Raw genomic sequence first — 19,139 nt, 5'->3', positions numbered from 1 at the left:
GTATATTGAACCAGCCTTGCATCCCAGGGTTGAAGCCCACTTGATTATGGTGGATAAGCATTTTGATGTGCTGCTGGATTCGGTTTGCCAGTATTTTATTGAGGATTTTTGCATCAATGTTCATCAAGGATATTGGTCTAAAATTCTCTTTTTTGGTTGTGTCTCTGCCCAGCTTTGGTATCAGGATGATGCTGGCCTCATAAAATGAGTTAGGGAGGATTCCCTCTTTTTCTATTGATTGGAATAGTTTCAGTAGGAACGGTACCAGTTCCTCCTTGTACCTCTGGTAGAATTCGGCTGTGAATCCATCTGGTCCTGGACTCTTTTTGGTTGGTAAGCTATTGATTATTGCCACAGTTTCAGCTCCTGTTATTGGTCTATTGAGAGATTCAACTTCTTCCTGATTTAGTCTTGGGAGGGTGTATTTGTCGAGGAATTTAGCCATTTCTTCCAGATTTTCTAGTTTATTTGCGTAGAGGTGTTTGTAGTAAGACTAGAATAGTTCAATGGAACCATCCTGCTTTTGGAAGAATACCTTTTGGGACAAGACATTTTTATTTATTTATTTTTTTAGTATACTTTAAGTTCTAGGGTACATGTGCACAATGTGCAGGTTTGTTATATAGGTATGCATGTGCCATGTTGGTTTTCTGCACCCATCAACTCATCATTTACATTAGATATTTCTCCTAGTGCTATCCTTCCCCCAGCCCCCCACCCCCCAACAGGCCCGGGTGAGTGATGTTCCCCACCCTGCATCCAAGTGTTCTCATTGTTCAATTCCCACCTATGAGTGAGAACATGTGGTGTTTGGTTTTCTGTCCTTGTGATAGTTTGCTGAGAATGATGGTTTCTGGCTCTATCCATGTCCCTGCAAAGGACATGAATTCATCCTTTTTTATGGCTGCATAGTATTCCATGGTGTATATGTGCCACATTTTCTTAATCCAGTCTATCATTGATGGACATTTAGGTTCTTTCCAAGTCTTTGCTATTGTGAATGGTGCTGCAATAAGCATATGTGTGCATGTGTCTTTATAGTAGCATGATTTATAATCCTTTGGGTATAGGCACAGTAATGGGATGCCTGGGTCAAATGGTATTTCTAGTTCTAGATCCCTGAGGAATTGCCACACTGACTTCCACAATGGTTGAACTAGTTTACAGTCCCACCAACAGTGTAAAATTGTTCCTGTTTCTCCACATCCTCTCCAGCATCTGTTGTTTCCTGACTTTTTAATGATTACCATTCTAACTGGCATGAGATGGTATCTCATTGTGATTTTGATTTGCATTCCTCTGATGACCAGTGATGATGAGCATTTTTTCCTGTGTCTTTTGGCTGCATAAATGTCTTCTTTTGAGAAGTGTCTGTTCATATCCTTTGCCCATTTTTTAATGGGGTTGTTTTTTTCTTGTAAATTTGTTTAAGTTCTTCATAGATTCTGGATATGAGCCCTTTGTCAGGTGGGTAGATTGCAAAATTTTTCTCCCATTCTGTAGGTTGGCTGTTCACTCTGATGGTAGTTTCTTTTGCTGTGCAGAAGCTCTTTAGTTTAATTAGATCCCATTTGTCAATTTTGGCTTTTGTTGCCATTGCTTTTGGTGTTTTTGTCATGAAGTCTTCATGGGACAAGGCATTTTTATAACACACTTTCCCCTGTGTAATTACTAGCTCTTCTTGACACATTGGTTATTAACAAAGTGTAGGCTAGCAGGATTGGATGCTTTCCCAAGAAAGAGATAATTACTTTATAAATGCTATCTCATTTAACAATAGTTTAATGCAGACCTAACTTTCAAATTAGTCATATCCTGATGTTAGTAGTATATTAGCAAAACAGGCCATTTTCTGCCAGGATTAAATATCTCCAGATTTGAAAATCATCTGCATGAAATGTGGAAAGTATTTGGTAATCTTTTTTCTCCTAAATGTGATCCAGTTGGCATTTTCAGAGCCTGAAGCTAAGGGCTTTATTCAGGTGCCTTGCATTTTATACCAGCAGCAGAAGCACTGATGAGATCTACATGGTGATCGGGGGGCCCGAGCCATGGAATACTAGGAACCTTCTACATGGCGGCTGCTCCTGATGCAGGGTAGTGCTAAGATTCTGAGACTAAGTGCATACAATATGGGATGGTGTTCTCTGGAGCTTTTGGAGTAATTCCACCAGGTTTTTCACTTCCCAGCCAGCTCCTATGTAGAGCTATACTTCAGTCAGTTACTGAATGCTTATGTTTTGGTCATGTACTACAGCATTGTAATAATCTGCCAGAATTAAGAAAACCTTTGTTGCCAGGGAGGACGTTTTATTTATTTCCAAAATTATTTCCATAATTTTAAGGATTTCCTCAAAATTAATAGCATTTTGTAAACAAAGTATCTGGATCTCCCCTAATAATTTAATAACTATTCCATTTTATTGTCTCTCATATACATTTTATAAAATTTGTAAAACATGACATTTGCCTGTCAATTAACATGGTCTCTGAGATCACCCTCGCTTTCATATTGTTTTCCGTGGCAACAATGTAATAGTTTTGTAATAGTTTTTCTTGTTATACATTACAAAGAATCTTGGGGAAAAAACCCACAACTTGTGTGTATATAGGATTTTTCCCCACTTTCTTTTGGGTTACTTCTTAGAATGCAACTTGGATCATGTATCATGTGTCAATAGTACCAAGGGACAAGACGAACTCTACAGTTTTCATCCTATATTGTCAACCCGATTTTATAAAGATTTTTTATTTTTACTCTAAAATTAATATTCACTATATTCCAACTGGCAAAGCATATTATAAAGAAACACATACATTTCTAGGTGAGTCACTAGGAGATATACAAAGGGATGTAAAACTTGTAGAAGAGTTACTCACGTAACTATATTTATTCAGATCCATTGCAGCCCCAGATCCCAGGCTCTGGTGTAAGAGCTATTTTATCACCCTGGTACGTGGAGCTATTTTATCACCGAAGAATCTTTATGGCTTCATGCATGCAGGAGGAGACAGATCAGCTGGCCCTTTCTGAAACAACCATTGTTCCTATGTATTTAACTCGAAGTAATCAATATTCCAATTTGGTGTTTGGGAGATGGCATGTCCTTCACTCCTTTACTGATAAATTACTATATAGATATAGTAATTTTCAGGCAAGAAATTTGGCACCTTTAAAGAGACTGTTGATTTTACCAGGTAAACAAATATAAACATATATTTATTTCTATATCAACTTATTTATAAATATATACACATGCGATCTCCAAAGATAAAAAATTAAATCCAAAAATTAACTGTGATACAATAGTTTCACATACCTGGAGACTGTTTTTTTACTTTGCTTTTTTTTAGTCTGAATCTTTTCTTTTCTTCAAATAAGGAGCAGAAGAATGTAGAGCAGACACTATTAGGGAGCAGCAGCCATCGAGATCCAGGTTGGCAGGTCCCTGCAGTAGTTTGGAAGTAGTGGCACCCAGGGATTGTGGAAGAAAGGCTGGTTGAGGCATTTATCCTGAGCCTGCAGGTTGTGCTCTCGAGTATCTAACAGAACTCAGCCAATTTGTTATAGTTTAAACCTGTTTTAGTCCCATAAACATTGACATAATTTGATGATAGGGTAATTTCATGAATATTCTACTTCCATATTATCTTTCAGACACATTAAGTGAATTGGTTTAACCCTCATCTGGATAAAGTAAAATGAGTATAACTTCTTGTATAAGGTGTAAGAAAGGGGTCCAGTTTCGGTTTTCTGCATATGGCTAGACTTAAACTTCCATGCTATAATAGTGGGAGACTTTAACACCCCACTGTCAATATTACACAGATCAGTGAGACTGAAAATTTACAAGGATATTCAGGTCTGGAACTCAGCTCTGGACCAAGCGGACTGAATAGACATCTACAGAACTCTCCACCCCAAATCAACGGAATGTACATTCTTTTCAGCAACACATAACCCTTATTCTAAAATTGACCACATAATTGGAAGTCAAACACTCCTCAGCAAATGCAAAAGGGCAGAAATAATAGCAAACAGTCTCTGAGACCACAGTGCAATCAAGTTAGAACTCAGGGTTAAGGGACTCACTCAAAACTGTACAACTACATGGAAACTGAACAACCTGCTCCTAAATGAATACTGGGTAAACAACGAAATTAAGGCTTAAATAAATAAGTTGTTTGAAACCAGTGAGAAGAAAGACATAACATATCAGAAGATCTGGGACACAGCTAAAGCAGTGTTTAGAGGAAAATTGATAGCACTAAATGCCCACATTAGAAAAGGGGAAAAATCTAAAATTGACACACTAACATCACAATTAAAAGAAATAGAGAAGCAAGAGCAAACAAATTCAAATGACAGCAGAAGACAAGAAATAACCAAGATCAGAGTTTAACTGAAAGAGATGGAGACATGAAAAACCCTTCAAAAAAATTGGTAAATCCAGGAGCTGGTTTTTTGAAAAGATTAACGAAATAGACAACTAGCAGACAAATGAAGAAAAGAGAGAAGAATCAAATAGACACAATAAACAATGATAAAGGGGATATCACCACTGATCCCACAGAAATACAAACTCCCATCAGAGAATACTATAAACATCTCTATGCAAATAAACTAGAAAACCCGGAAGAAATGGATAAATTCCTGGACACATACACTCTCTCAAGACTAAACCAGGAAGAAGTTGAATCCCTAAATAGACCAATAACAAGTTCTGAAATTGAGGCAGTAATTAATAGCCTACAAAAAAAAAAACCAAAACCCAGGACCAGACAGATTCACAGCCAAATTCAACCAGAGGTACAAAGAAGAGTTGGTACTATTCATTCTGAAACTATTCCAAACAATAGAAAAAGAGGAACTCCTCCTTAACTCATTTTATGAGGCAAGCATCATCCTGATTCCAAAACTTGGCAGAGACACAACAAAAAAACAAAATTTCAGGCCAATATCCCCAATGAATATTGATGTGAAAATCCTCAATAAAATACTGGAAAACTGAATCCAGCAGTACATCAAAAAGCTTATCCACCACGATCAAGTTGGCTTCATCCCTGGTATGCATGGTTGGTTCAACATATGCAAATAAATAAATGGAATCCGTCAAATAAACAGAACCAATGAAAAAAACCACATGATTATCTCAATAGATGCAGGAAAGGCTTTCAATAAAATTCAACACCCCTTCATGCTAAAAACACTCGATAAATTAGGTATTGATGGAATATATCTCAAATTAATAAAAGCTATTTATGACAAACACATACCCAATGTCACACTGAATGGGCAAAATCTGGAAGCATCCCCTTTGAAAACCATAACAAGACAAAAAATGCCCTCTCTCACCACTCCTGGGCAACATAGTATTGGAAGTTCTGGCCAGGGCAATTAGGCAAGAGAAAGAAATAAAGGATATTCAAATAGGAAGGGAGAAAGTCCAATTGCCTCTGTTTGCAGATGACATAATTGTATACTTAGAAATCCCCATCATCTCCACCCAAAAACTCCTTAAGCTGATAAGCAACTTCAGCAAAGCCTCAGGATACAAAATCAATGTGCAAAAATCACTAGCATTCTTATACATCAATAATAGACAAACAGAGAGCCAAATCATGAGTGAACTCCCATTCACAATTGCTACAAAGAAAATAAAATACCTAGGAATACAACTTACAGCAATGTGCAGGGCCTGTTAAAGGAGAACTACAAAAAGTGGGCGAAGGATATGAACAGACACTTCTCAAAAGAAGACATTTATGCAGCCAAAAGACACATGAAAAAATGCCCATCATCACCGGCCATCAGAAAAATGCAAATCAAAACCACAATGACATACCATCTCACACCAGTTAGAATGGCGATCATTCAAAAGTCAGGAAACAACAGGTGCTGGAGAGGATGTGGAGAAATAGGAATACCTTTACACTGTTGGTGGGACTGTAGACTAGTTCAACCATTGTGGAAGACAGTGTGGTGATTCCTAGAACTAGAACTAGAAATACCATTTGACCCAGCCATCCCATTACTGGGTATATACCCAAAGGATTATAAATCATGCTGCTATAAAGACACATGCTCACATATGTTTATTGCGGCACTATTCACAATAGCAAAGACTTGGAACCAACCCAAATGTCCAACAATGATAGACTGGATTAAGACAATGTGGCACATATACACCATGGAATACTATGCAGCCATAAAAAATGATGAGTTCATGTCCTTTATAGGGACATGGATGAAGCTGGAAACCATCATTCTCAGCAAACTATCGCAAGGTCAAAAAACCAAACACCACATGTTCTCACCCATAGGTCAGAGTTGAACAATGAGAACACATGGACACAGGAAGGGGAACATCACACACCAGGACTGGTTGTTGGGTGGGGCGACAGGGGCAGGATAGCATTAGGAGATATACCTAATATTAAATGACGAGTTAATGGGTGTAGCACACCAACATGGGACATGTATACGTATGTAACTAACCTGCACGTTGTGCACATGTACCCTAAAACTTAAAGTATAATAAAAAAAAGAGAACTACAAACTACTGCTCAAGGAAATAAGACAGGACACAAACAAATAGAAAAAAATTCCATGCTCATGGATATGAAGAAGCAATATCATAAAAATAACCACACTGCTCAAAGTAATTTATAGATTCAATGCTATTCCCATGAAGCTACCATTGACTTTCTTCACAGAATTAGAAAAAACTACTTTAAATTTCATATGGAACCAAAAAAGAGCCCGTATAGCCAAGACATCCCTAAGCAAAAAGAAAAAAGCTGGAGGCATCATGCTACCTGAATTCAAACTATGCTGAAAGGCTACAGTAACCAAAACAGCATGGTACTGGTGCCAAAACAAATATATATACCAATAGAACAGAACAGAGGCCTCAGAGTAACACCACACATCTACAACCATCTGATCTTTGACAAACATTACCAGAGCAAGCAATGGGAAAAGGATTCACTACTTAATAAATGATGCTGGGAAAACTGGCTAGCCATATGGAGAAAACTGAAACTGGACTCCTTCCTTACACTTCATAGAAAAATTATCTCAAGATGGATTAAAAGCTTAAATGTAAGACTTAAAACCGGTAAAACCCTAGAAGAAAACCTAGGCAATACCATTTAGGACGTGCGAATGGGCAAAGACTTCATGACTAAAACTCCAAAAGCAATGGCAACAAAAGCCAAAATAGACAAATGGGATCTAATTAAACTAAAGAGCTTCTGCACAGCAAAAGAAACTATCATCAGAGTGAACACACAACCAAGAGAATGGGAGAAAATTTTTGCAAAGTATCCACCTGCCAAAGGTCTAATGTCCAGAATCTGCAAGGAACTTAAACAAATTTACAAGAAAGAAGCAAACAACCTCATCAAAAGGTGGGTGAAGTATATGAATAGACACGTCTCAAAAGAAGATATTTATGTGGCCAACAAACATTTGAAAAAAAGCTCATTATCACTAGTCATTAGAGAAATGCAAATCAAAACCACAATAAGATATCTTCTCATGTCAGTTAGAATGGTGATCATTAAAATGTCGGGAAACAACAGATGCTGGTGAGCAAGTGGAGAAATAGGAAAGCTTTTACACTATTAGTGGGAGTGTAAATTGGTTCAACCATTGTGGGAGACAGTGTGGCAATTGCTCAAGGATTTAGAACCAGAAATACCATTTGCTCTAGCAATCCCATTCCTGGGTATATACCCAAAGGATTATAAATCGCTCTAGTATAAGGACACAGACACACATATTTTTTATTTTATTTTATTATTATTATACTTTAAGTTTTAGGGTACATGTGCACAATGTGCAGGTTAGTTACATATGTATACATGTACCATGCTGGTGTGCTGCACCCATTAACTCGTCATTTAGCATTAGGTATATCTCCTAATGCTATCCCTCCCCCCTCCCCCCACCCCACAACAGTCCCCAGAGTGCCATGTTCCCCTTCCTGTGTCCATGTGTTCTCATTGTTCAATTCCCATCTATGAGCAAGAACATGCGGTGTTTGGTTTTTTGTCCTTGCGAAAGTTAACAAGAATTCCCAGGAATTGAACTCAGCTCTGCACCAAGCAGACCTAATAGACATCTACAGAACTCTCCACCCCAAATCAACAGAATATGCATTTTTTTCAGCACGACACACGTATGTTTCTAGCAGCACTATTTACAATAGCTAAGGCTGGGAACCAACCCAAATGCCCATCAATGATAGACTGGATAAAGAAAATGTGGCACATAGACATCATGGAATACTCTGCAGCCATGAAAAAGAACGATTTCATATCCTTTGCAGGGACATGGATGAAGCTGGAAACCAACATTCTCTAGCCAACTAACACAGGAACAGAAAACTAAACATCTCACTCATAAGTGGGAGTTGAACAGTGAGAACACATCGACACAGGGAGGGGAACATCACACACCAGAGCCTTTGAAGGGGGGCCAAGAGGAGGGATAGCTTTAGGACAAATATCTAATGCACGCGGGGCTTGAAACCTAGATGATGGACTGATGGATTCAACAAACCACCATGGTACATGTATACCTACATAACAAACCTGCACATTCAGCACATGTATCCCAGAACTTAAAGTATATAAAAAAAAAAACGTTATTTTGAGAGAGAGAAAAAAGAGACCACATTTACATAATGTTTACTAAGGTGTATTTTTATAATTGTTCTATTTTATTATTATTTTTGTTAATCTCTTACTTGCCTAACTTATAAACTGAATGTTATCATAAGTATATATGGATCCAAAGAAATAGTGGAAATAGTGTATATGAGACTCAGTATTATCCTCAGTTTCAGGCATTCTCTGGGGGTCTTGGAATGCATCCCCTGTGGATAAGGAGGAACTAATTCACTTATCCTTCTGCCGACCAGCAGGTAGGATTGTAGGAATGCCCCATGGAAAAATACAATCAAACATCAACTGATTTCATCTTATTGGGGATCTTCCCACCATCCACCACTGGCTTTCTCCTCTTCATTCTCCTTGTTCTCATTTTGTTATTGCCTCTAATTGGCAATCAGTCCATGATCCTTCTCATCTTCTTGGACACACATCTCCACACGCCCATGTATTTCTTACTTAGTCAGCTCTACCTCATTGACCTAAATTACATCTCCACTATTGTCCCCAGATGTTTTCTGATTTTCTGTTTGGAAACAAGTCTATTTCCTTCACTGGGTGTGGAATTCAGAGTTTCTTCTTTGTGACTTTAGCAGGTGCAGAAGTGCCGCCACTGACATCAATAGCCTGTGATCATTATGTGGCTGTTTGCTTTCCTCTCCACTATCCCATCCATATGAGCAAAATAGTATGTGCTGATGATAGTAGGATCTTGGATAATGGGCTCTATCGACACTTGTGCTCACATTTAATATATGCCCCATATCCCTGTTGCTCAGCCAGGGCTGTGATGTCCCAGCCATGGTGACTCTGGCCTTCATGGACACCTGGGTCTATGAGTGCACAGTGTTTTTGAGCACAACCCTCTTTCTCATGTTTACCTTTATTGGTATTGCATGTTCCTATGTCCAGGTTCTCCTTACTGTCTACCACATTAAATCTGCAGAAGGGAGGAAGAAGACCTGTTCGACCTGTAGCACCCACCTCACTGTAGTAATTTTCTACTATGCAATGTTTGCTTATACTATCTATATCCAAGATACCTGCAATCTCCAACAGAGTACAAGGTTCTGGCTGTCTTCTACACCATCCTCACCTCAATGCTCAACCCCATCATCTATAGCCTGAGAAACAGGGAGGTGATGGGGCCCTGACACAAGTGAGTCAGAGAATCTTCCCTGTGAAAATGAAGACAGACTTTCTGCCTTAGAGTCCAAGCACTAGCTTCACATCAACTTAGCAGTGTACAGCAGTTATGAAAAATAATATTCCATGCCAGGAGTGTGGAACAAAAATTACTCTAGAAAATTTTTAAAAATTGAGTCTTGACATTATAATTGCATATTCTAAGACATCTATGTTGTTTTGTTTTTGTTTCTTTTTATCAAAATATAGATCATTTATTTTCCACTAAATTATGGGCAGTAGGGTTTCATTAAAATTAAAATAATAAATGTTCAAACTAATCATAGCATTCAGCATAATAGTTATATGTCATTCATCTCTCATTATTATTAAGACAAAAGAATAATAAATTATTTAAGATTACTGATTCTAATTGAATATAAGATAGTATTGTATTTTCTCTCAACTGGTGGGTATAGCTTATTCTTTTTCCTAAAGTAATGATTTATTAATAAATTTACCTCAGGATAAATAATTATTTTTGGGGATAAGCCAATTTGTCTTTAGAAAAACAAGAGTTTCTTTACAAGAGATTCTATAGAAGTTACAGTCTACTGAGTGTGGAGTAGATTATTTGAGCCATTCCCCAGTCACATCACAACACACTCAATTTCTGCCCCCTTGGTTGCCACTGGTATTCTCATACGAGACATTCTGCCTGGACAATTTTATTTCTACTTATTTTTCTCATAAATCAACACATCTATACAGCTTGGGTTGGGGTCAAATTCTCTGCTCCACTATTTTTATACCTGCTTAGGCATGTGCCTAAAAGCATCAACATTATTTCCATAAAGGTTATACTGTATTATATATTGAAAATTTGCTAAGAGAATGTGTTTTAAGTCCTTTTACTATAAAGATTGAAACTATGGAAAGTGCTGTATAATTTGAGTGTAGTAATCATTTCAACATGTAGTTGGGTGTCAAACATCATATTGTACATTTTAATAACATAAAATATGTGGCACATCTTTAATGAAATCAATAATCAACCTAGACTGGCTTGAAATGTTCCTAGAACTATCTAATTAAAACATATTTTGATGATGTCATTTTCCTTAGTAGGGTATGTTATTCTTTCCACTAACTAATTCACTCCTACATTGGCAGGATCACCCTGTACCTGGAACTTTATGTTCTCTTCATCTTAAGTTGAATGCAGTTTTCTGAACAAGTTTTGAAAAGTCAGTCCTTCATTACATTAAGTATACAATTGGTTTTACCTTTAATGCATTATTCTCTATCCTCACAAGTTTCTTTCACTGCGTGAATCCTCATTTCTCCCTTTTTTCAAGGTAAACATCAGGTATCATCTACATGAGGAAGCATGTTGAATGTGCTTGTTCAACTTTATATTCTACTCTCTTACATCCTACTGTTTCTAATAATAACATGTGTCATCACGATGTATTGTAATAATCTCTTTTCTCTATGGCTCCACAGACTATTATCTGTTACCATCAGTGGCTTGGTCTTTTCCTCTTCACATGCCCAGATGATGCTCTTGAGTACCTGTTCTACGTTCAAATTATTCATACCTCAAAGCATGTTGACGTATTCTTAGCCCATTGCATTTTCACATAATAATTAGAATCAGCCAGCAAAATGTCTATAGGAAAAAAGTTTTGTGTCTCAGTGTGAATTCTTACCATCTAGAGCACGATTTGTGGGAAAATGAAATCTTTTCTATATTAAATCTCTTGATTCGTTAATGAAACATATTTTACTACATATATGTCTACTTATGAAAAGCAGAAACACATCCATATCTAGGCAATAGTCATGGGAATGATTCCTGTAGATTTTTTTTTTAGACACCGTGTTACTGTGTTGCCAAGGCTGGTCTCAAACCACAGTGCAAGTCATGCTAAAACTATTCTCTTAAAGTGAATAAAACTAAATTGCTGGGTTTTTAACCAAAAGCATAAAATTTTAGTAGAAGCATACACTAAGTATGAACCAGCTTGCCCGATAGCCTACTTCCGTATGACTGCTTACTGCTTAAAAGTCACGTAGCCCCTGTCCAGGGTCCTAACTACCCTTAATTGTTTCTTCAGATATCATCTTTAATTTTAGGAAACCTCAAGTTTTCTATTTGAAATGTTTTCCGGATCCTGAATTCTAGTGGATCCACTGACGCAGGGGGTCTGTGGAGCTTGTCTGAGAAGCTGACTCAGTGCAGGATGCAGCATCTTCATCTCGCTGTCTAGTGACTCCACCACTCACTTCTCGACCAATCAACAGTCCCCACACTTCAGCTCATCACCCGTCCAGACCCCTTAAAAACGTCATCTCCTAGTCTCTCCTGAAGGCTGATTTGAGGCTTCCTTTCTCTTCTTTCTTCTGAGAGGTGAAGCCAGCTGGACTTCCTGGGTCGGGTGGGGACTTAGGGAACTTTTCTGTCTTATAAGAGGATTATAAATGTACCAATCAGCACTCTGTAAAAATGCAACAATCTTGCTGCTGCTCAGTCTTTGGGTCCGCACCACCTTTAAGAGCTGTAACAATCACCACGAGGGTCCCCAGTCAGCGAGACTACGATCCCACCGGAAGGAACAAACTCCGGACATACTTCAGCTTACCTATGATTATTAAACTCTTTCTCTGCTGCAACTCCCGCTATTTTGATGTTTTGGTCTGCTACCACTCAATGGGCAATTGAACTCCGTGGGCGTGTAACAATCCTCCTCCCTCGGTCTCCCCATAGGTGGAATTACAGGCCTGTGCCACCGTGCCCTGCTCTTTAACAAAAGATTTGGCATAATGGTTATCACTTGAATCTTGGACCTTTGGGACATTTGTATTTGGGCTTCTTTTTAAGTAAATGTAATTAGGCATTTCATATACCTGTGAAGGACATGAAACAACTATGTTGTTTAATGAATAATTCAAATGGACTGAACACAGACATTTAAAAATTTAAAATAAACAGGTCATTTTTATTTACGTTCCTTGCTCTCATTTCTTCCTTCAGTATAAACCAAGTTGTGGCTACTCTATGCTTAGTGGTTTCTACTGAGGAAGTGTGAAATGCTCAATTCCTACTTCCAGAGCATTCTCAGGGAGAACAGGGGTATTTCAGGATCCCCTCCTCCTCTGGGCTTCCTCGTGTTGGGTAGGAGCTGTAAGGGACTGCCACAGTGCTTCTCTGACACAGGCCACTCGGACCTGTCTACTCTCCTGGGCACCGTGCCATTCTTGGTGGTCCCCTGAAGATGACTCTGTCCTGAGATCCAGACTGCAGGCTTTCTTTGTTTCATATGTCCAAGTCCATGTTAGTTTCTGTCTCATATCCCCCACATGTGTTTACAGGATCCCAGTGGACAGTCTTGAGTCATGACCTATAAAGTCTTTCTTTCATACAGAAATCCTCTCAAATCACCTTTTCCCACATCAAATAAGGATTCTTGCCTCCTTATTCAGCACAAATGTGTTTTGTCTACTAAAGAAGATATAAAAACAGTGTGCAATGTGCACTAGATGTGGCATCTTTTTATATTATTATACTTTAAGTTCTGGGGTATATGTGCACAACGTGCAGGTTTGTTACACATGTATACATGTGCCATGTTGGTTTGCTGTACCCATCAACTCGTCATTTACATTAGATATTTCTCCTAACGCTATCCCTCCCCCAGGCCCCCACCCCCCAAAAGGCCCCAGTGTGTGATGTTCCCCTCCCTGTGTTCATGTGTTCTCATTGTTCAACTCCCACTTATGAGTGAGAATATGTGGTGTTTGGTTTTCTGTCCTTGTGATATTTTGCTGAGAATGATGGTTTCCAGCTTCATCCATGTCCCTGCAAAGGACATGAACTCATTCTTTTTTATAGCTGTATAGTATTCCATGGTGTATATGTGCCACATTTTCTTTATCCAGTCTATTATTGATGGACATTTGTGTTGGTTCAAAGTCTTTGCTATTGTGAATAGTGCTGCAATAAACATACGTGTGCATGTGTCTTCTGCTTGCCCTCTGTGGGCTACATCCATTGTCCAACCTGTCCGATTGAGATGAACCAGGTACCTCAGTTGGAAATCCAGAAATCACCCGTCTTCTCTGTTGGTCTCGCTGGGAGATGTAGACCGGTGGTGTTCATATTCGGCCATCTTGGAAACGACTCCTAGATGTGGCGTCTACTGTTATGTTCAAAGGCAGGGTTTAAAAGGTAAAGAAATTCTTTAGATTTTCAAATGCAAGAATATTGAAACAGTTGTGTTTGATTTTCAGGAAATTATCTTTGCTACCTACCCTGATTAGATCATTATATAACATACACTTGTATAAAAACATCAAATTGTAACCCATAAATTCATACAATAACAGTGTATCAACTAAATAAATATTTCTTAAAAACATTTATAAAATTCCAAATATATAAAATGGACTAATGTTACTTTTTCAAGATAGAAGGCATAATTAATTTACTGGAAACCATGGAAAATTTGAGTACATTTAAGGTACTCTTTGGCATAAAATTTTAATTACTAAATATACCCTAGATAGTATTATACCACAATCAGTAGTTACATCATTTTTATCATCAATTTTAATAACAGAAAATTATTTTAAAATTTAATGGGCATTTCCAGAAGAAAAGAAACAATATAAACATATACTTAAAATATGTTAAAGATAACTCCAATATGTGATATTTTAATACCTTCTACTTATGTGTTTTAAGTAAATTAACATAGTTCCACTTTTATGTTCTAAAACTTATTGCCAATATAAACTAAATTGGGAAAGAAATTAATATATAAGACACATCATTGGGATGAATGCAGTGAATAACAACATATAAAATGTAGGATTTCATAAAGTATTAGAGATACAAATGCATTAGTAAAACCTGAATAAACATAATTGTTTCTTTTCCCACTGAGTTTACCTTTGACTTGACTTGTAACATCTAAATACATTATCAGAACTCATTTCTAAACCTTGGACTAAGGCCATCCTATGTTATTAGTGACTCAGCCTAGAATGTCCAAACTCTCAGTGGACATTCCCCGGTGAATCCTAGCAAAACAGTCATTAAACTTGTTCTTCGGGTAAGGAAACACCGGAATCATGGTTGCTACTGCATCACCATGAAGGTCTCTAAAATCTCAAGTGTAGGGATGAAAATGAATACATACCTTTCTTTAAAAAGCATTCAGAAATCTTGCTCAGAAAATGACTTTGTTCATATGATGACTGTACGACTTTCACAGCTAACCGAGGCAGTGCGTGTTTGAAATTGAGGAGATAATAAAAGGTACTAATTATATTTGTATTTTAAAATTTTTATTGATCACAGGAAAGAAGGGACTCTGGCAATTGCTTAAGAGAACTTTGTTTCAGAAATAGAATTGAAGTGAAGTTTGAGCAATAGTGACTGTACTTTCTGTTAACAAAATTCAGCAGAAATCTTGGAGTATAGAATGCAGACAACCAACAGTGGTTTTGCTGCTAATTCATAAATGTGTCTTCTGGATGGGAAGCTAAATGATGATCATGGAAGAGATGGGGCTAAATTACATTAGAATATGCTTTTATGGGCTCAGGTGAAATTAATGAATCCACATATAATAATCCAGTCTTTCTAGTAAAATAGCTGGAAAGTACTAGTGTTGTTTTTGCATAAAAATATTAAAATGACGTTAAGGTAAAGGCAAAATGAGAATGGTTAAAATTACCATCCGTAACGCAATAATATATATTTTTTAAAATAAAGGACCCTCTTCTGGAAATAAATAATGCAGGTAACCATATGATTAGTAGCTGTGATATGGTTATCCATATTTTGTTTTTACACCCAATTTGTGCAAAATTATAGTGCTTTGTGCTTTTAATTTTTATATTGTGTTTATTTTTTCTTCAAGACACAAGGTAAACTTCCAGTGAAATAATAGAAATATCTGCTTTATTATTATTATTATTATACTTTAGGTTTTATGGTACATGTGCGCAATGTGCAGGTAAGTTACATATGTATACATGTGCCATGCTGGTGCGCTGCACCCACTAACTCGTCATCTAGCATTAGATATATCTCCCAATGCTATAAAAATAAATAAATAAATAAATAAAAAATAAAATTTAAGGAGAGAAAAAAAGAGAAATATCTGCTTTAACAAGCATGCAGAGTTTTTGTGAGAAGCAAATGAGCATAGTATGTGGAAACAATGTGAAGGCTATATTATTCTACAGTCATAGCGGATAACAAGTGTGTGAGTGTGAGTGATAGTGATTATGTTGATGTTGAGGGCACTGATAATGAGAAAGATGCTTAAACTTGCAGCTTCTCTTCAATGATACCCTCAGTCAAGTAATACACGTTCACTATGTCACAGACTGCTCATAATAACAATTTTTTTTTTTTTTTTTTTTTTTTTTGAGACGGGGTCTCGCTCTGTCACCCAGGCTGGAGTGCAGTGGTGCGATCTTGGCTCACTGCAAGCTCCGCCTCCCGGGTTCACACCATTCTCCTGCCTCAGCCTCCCGAGTAGCTGGGACTACAGGCGCCCACCACCACGCCCGGCTAATTTTTTGTATTTTTAGTAGAGACGGGGTTTCACCGTGTTAGCCAGGGTGGTCTCGATCTCCTGACCTCGTGATCCGCTCGCCTAGGCCTCCCAAAGTGCTGGGATTACAAGCGTGAGCCACTGCGCCCGGCCATAATAAAAATTTTAAGTAGAGCAGCCTTATTTTGTGATGAATAATAATTTTTCTTTGAAAATAGTTTTGATAAAACTGAGGACGCTGTAGGTTTCATAAATCTGTGCTTTAGTGGAAAACTGCAGTATCTAGACTCAAGAGGACCATCCTCCTTGGTTCCCAACTCTATCACTAGGTCATTGCACAGTCATAAATAACTCTCTTCAAATCCTTGTGATTCAGTTATTCTTCCTTCTGATAATGAGAATATAGTCGAAAAATCTTTGTCTTCTATGAATATGTGAATCACTACGATTAGGTTATTTTTATTATCTCATTTTCAACTCTAAATTGAAGGATAGGAAAAAGAGATCCATGCAATGCAATGATGCGTTCCGACTTTAAAGGATAGTAATATGTAATTCATTTCAAACCGTGTGGAGAATTGTAATTATTATGCTGAATATGTACATCCTCAACTTGATTATGTAGTGTATTATATGTGTATTTTTTAGTAAGTGAATTCTTCCAGTAGGGAAACTTTTATATTGGGAACAAGACAGAAATTGCATTTCTTTTAGAGTTTCTGAGAAGCCATTTTTCTATAAAGGTATGTATGGCTGCTGCTGGATCAAGAGAAAGTACAGTAAAACCAGGTGATACGAGGAAACAGAAGTTGAAATGATGAAATTTTAATCATTAAAATAATCTTATTTGTGATTAAAAAATTTTTATTATTTCACAGTTATTTACCATCTATAATGATTTTTTTATTTTAAAAAATTTAACCTCTTATATTTTTGTTTTGGATAATTAAAAAGTGAGCCAGCCTTATTTCAGACTTACTGCCTAAAAATATTTGAAGGATAAAGTAGACCACACATTTTTAAAAAGTTTATGTAAATGTTTATTTGTATATATCACGTATGTTTATTTATATGTTTGCATAAATATGTATATGTGTATATCAACTTATATGTGTATGTGTTTGTTTGTGTATATGTATATGCATATATGTATGTGTGTTTGTGTGTAATCTAGAGAAGTTCACTTAAAATCTCTGAATCTCAATTTCATCATCTATAAAATGTCGTGGTGATGTCCATGTGAAGAGCTTGTTATTAGGATTAAATCTAATGGAATTATGGAACAAATCCTGACATATTACAAGTGCCAGTGTGTGGAGACAGTCAATAAAAGTTCATGCCATTATCCTTCCTTTCATGCCAGATGTCGCCCGGGTTGAAGGTTTGGTTTTCCTACTCACTATGAAACCATCTTCGGAATTTTTTCTGCTTGCTTTTTACGCCAGTGTATAACATCATGAATGCTGATGCCTAGATATATACATTTTATGAGAATTACAAAAATAAAAGCAAGTGTAAATGTTTTTAAATGGGTTTAAAATACTTATAGCTATTTTGGTGGATAAAAAACTAAGGGACAGAAATAACCCATTTGGATTTATTTTTATCTAAGAAAAAATGTCCTCCTTAAATTACTTAGACAGATGTATAATGGCTGAGACTGCTTCCTTGTTAGTGACAGGGCTCTAATTTTATTTAAATAATGTAGTATGATATAATTAGAACCATGGAACATGAATAATCAAAGAGACACTACATTGGTGTTCATGAGATATTGTAACGTCACAGAACGTATCTCCTGCCACTCACCACTTGCAAAGTCCAATTAACAAGAACAAGGTCTGGTAGAAAGAAAGTGACTTTTTCTTCCAAGCTTAGCTGAGGGGAAGCAGGACAGATGTCTGCCTTAATGGGCAGTGCTTCCCCTTTCAGGGCAGTAGGCAGGGTCTTTTAAAGGGGTCTTGGCATGAATGACATGCAGGGGGTGAGGAGATAGGGGGTCCAGTGATTTTCTTCTGATGTCTTTTCTATCCGGCGGTCTGGCTGGCACCATCACAGGCAGAGCTGGGTTGTAAATTGAGGCAATCTCCTAGTGGGAGGGAGTTTTGGGGGTGCCTGATTTGCTTCAAGGTTCCGTGTCTAGAACTTCTAGGTAAACACAGTCATATAAACCTGCCTTGTAGAAAGTGTCTGGTGGAGACAGTAAAGGATATATTTGCATTCCTAACCAGCTAAGAAGGAGGTGGGGGGAGGAGGAGAAAATAAGTCATTATTATTATTATTATTTTTAAATGAGGTAGTCAGTTACAACGTGGCAATAAATATGAGATCTGATGTGCCATTTAGGATTCTGTCCTATGTTACATTTTCTCTTTTTAAAATTAGGACTATAACTATCCATGGAAAGTTGATCATAGACTGCCCTATATAAAATACAATTGATAGAAATGTTTGAAATGTTAATTGTGTTAGTAATTTCAAATAGTACATATTCTACTTGCCAATAACTAAACTGCTAATATAAATTACATACTCTTGCATCAGAATTAATGCTGATCTTATACTGTTTCCAAATGACATATATGAAAATAATTTGTTCTTCTGAATTGTGCTTCACAAATTACCAGAGGTCATAAAATAATTGGAAATAATTTGCTCTGTAGAGGCTGAGAAACTTGCCAGAATTTTTTAAAAATGTATTTGGGAATCCAAATATGGAATAATTTCAGCACATTTTAATGTTTTTATGAGGGTAAATATACA

At 37.1% G+C, this 19,139-nt stretch overlaps 1 protein-coding gene and 1 pseudogene across 1 annotated transcript in view; both read left to right on the top strand.

The window, feature by feature from the left end:
- LOC100453739 (olfactory receptor 2L8) overlaps positions 1-19,139 on the top strand; it is a 72,254-nt gene that overhangs the window by 20,449 nt on the left and 32,666 nt on the right. The gene's annotated exons all lie outside the window — the stretch shown is intronic.
- On the top strand, positions 8,827-9,889 carry LOC103891428 (olfactory receptor 2L3-like; annotated as a pseudogene).

Source organism: Pongo abelii, chromosome 1 (genome assembly GCF_028885655.2).
Source record: "Pongo abelii isolate AG06213 chromosome 1, NHGRI_mPonAbe1-v2.0_pri, whole genome shotgun sequence".
In the NCBI taxonomy this organism is placed as follows: domain Eukaryota; kingdom Metazoa; phylum Chordata; class Mammalia; order Primates; family Hominidae; genus Pongo; species Pongo abelii.
This window is presented reverse-complemented; position numbering and strand designations above follow the sequence as displayed.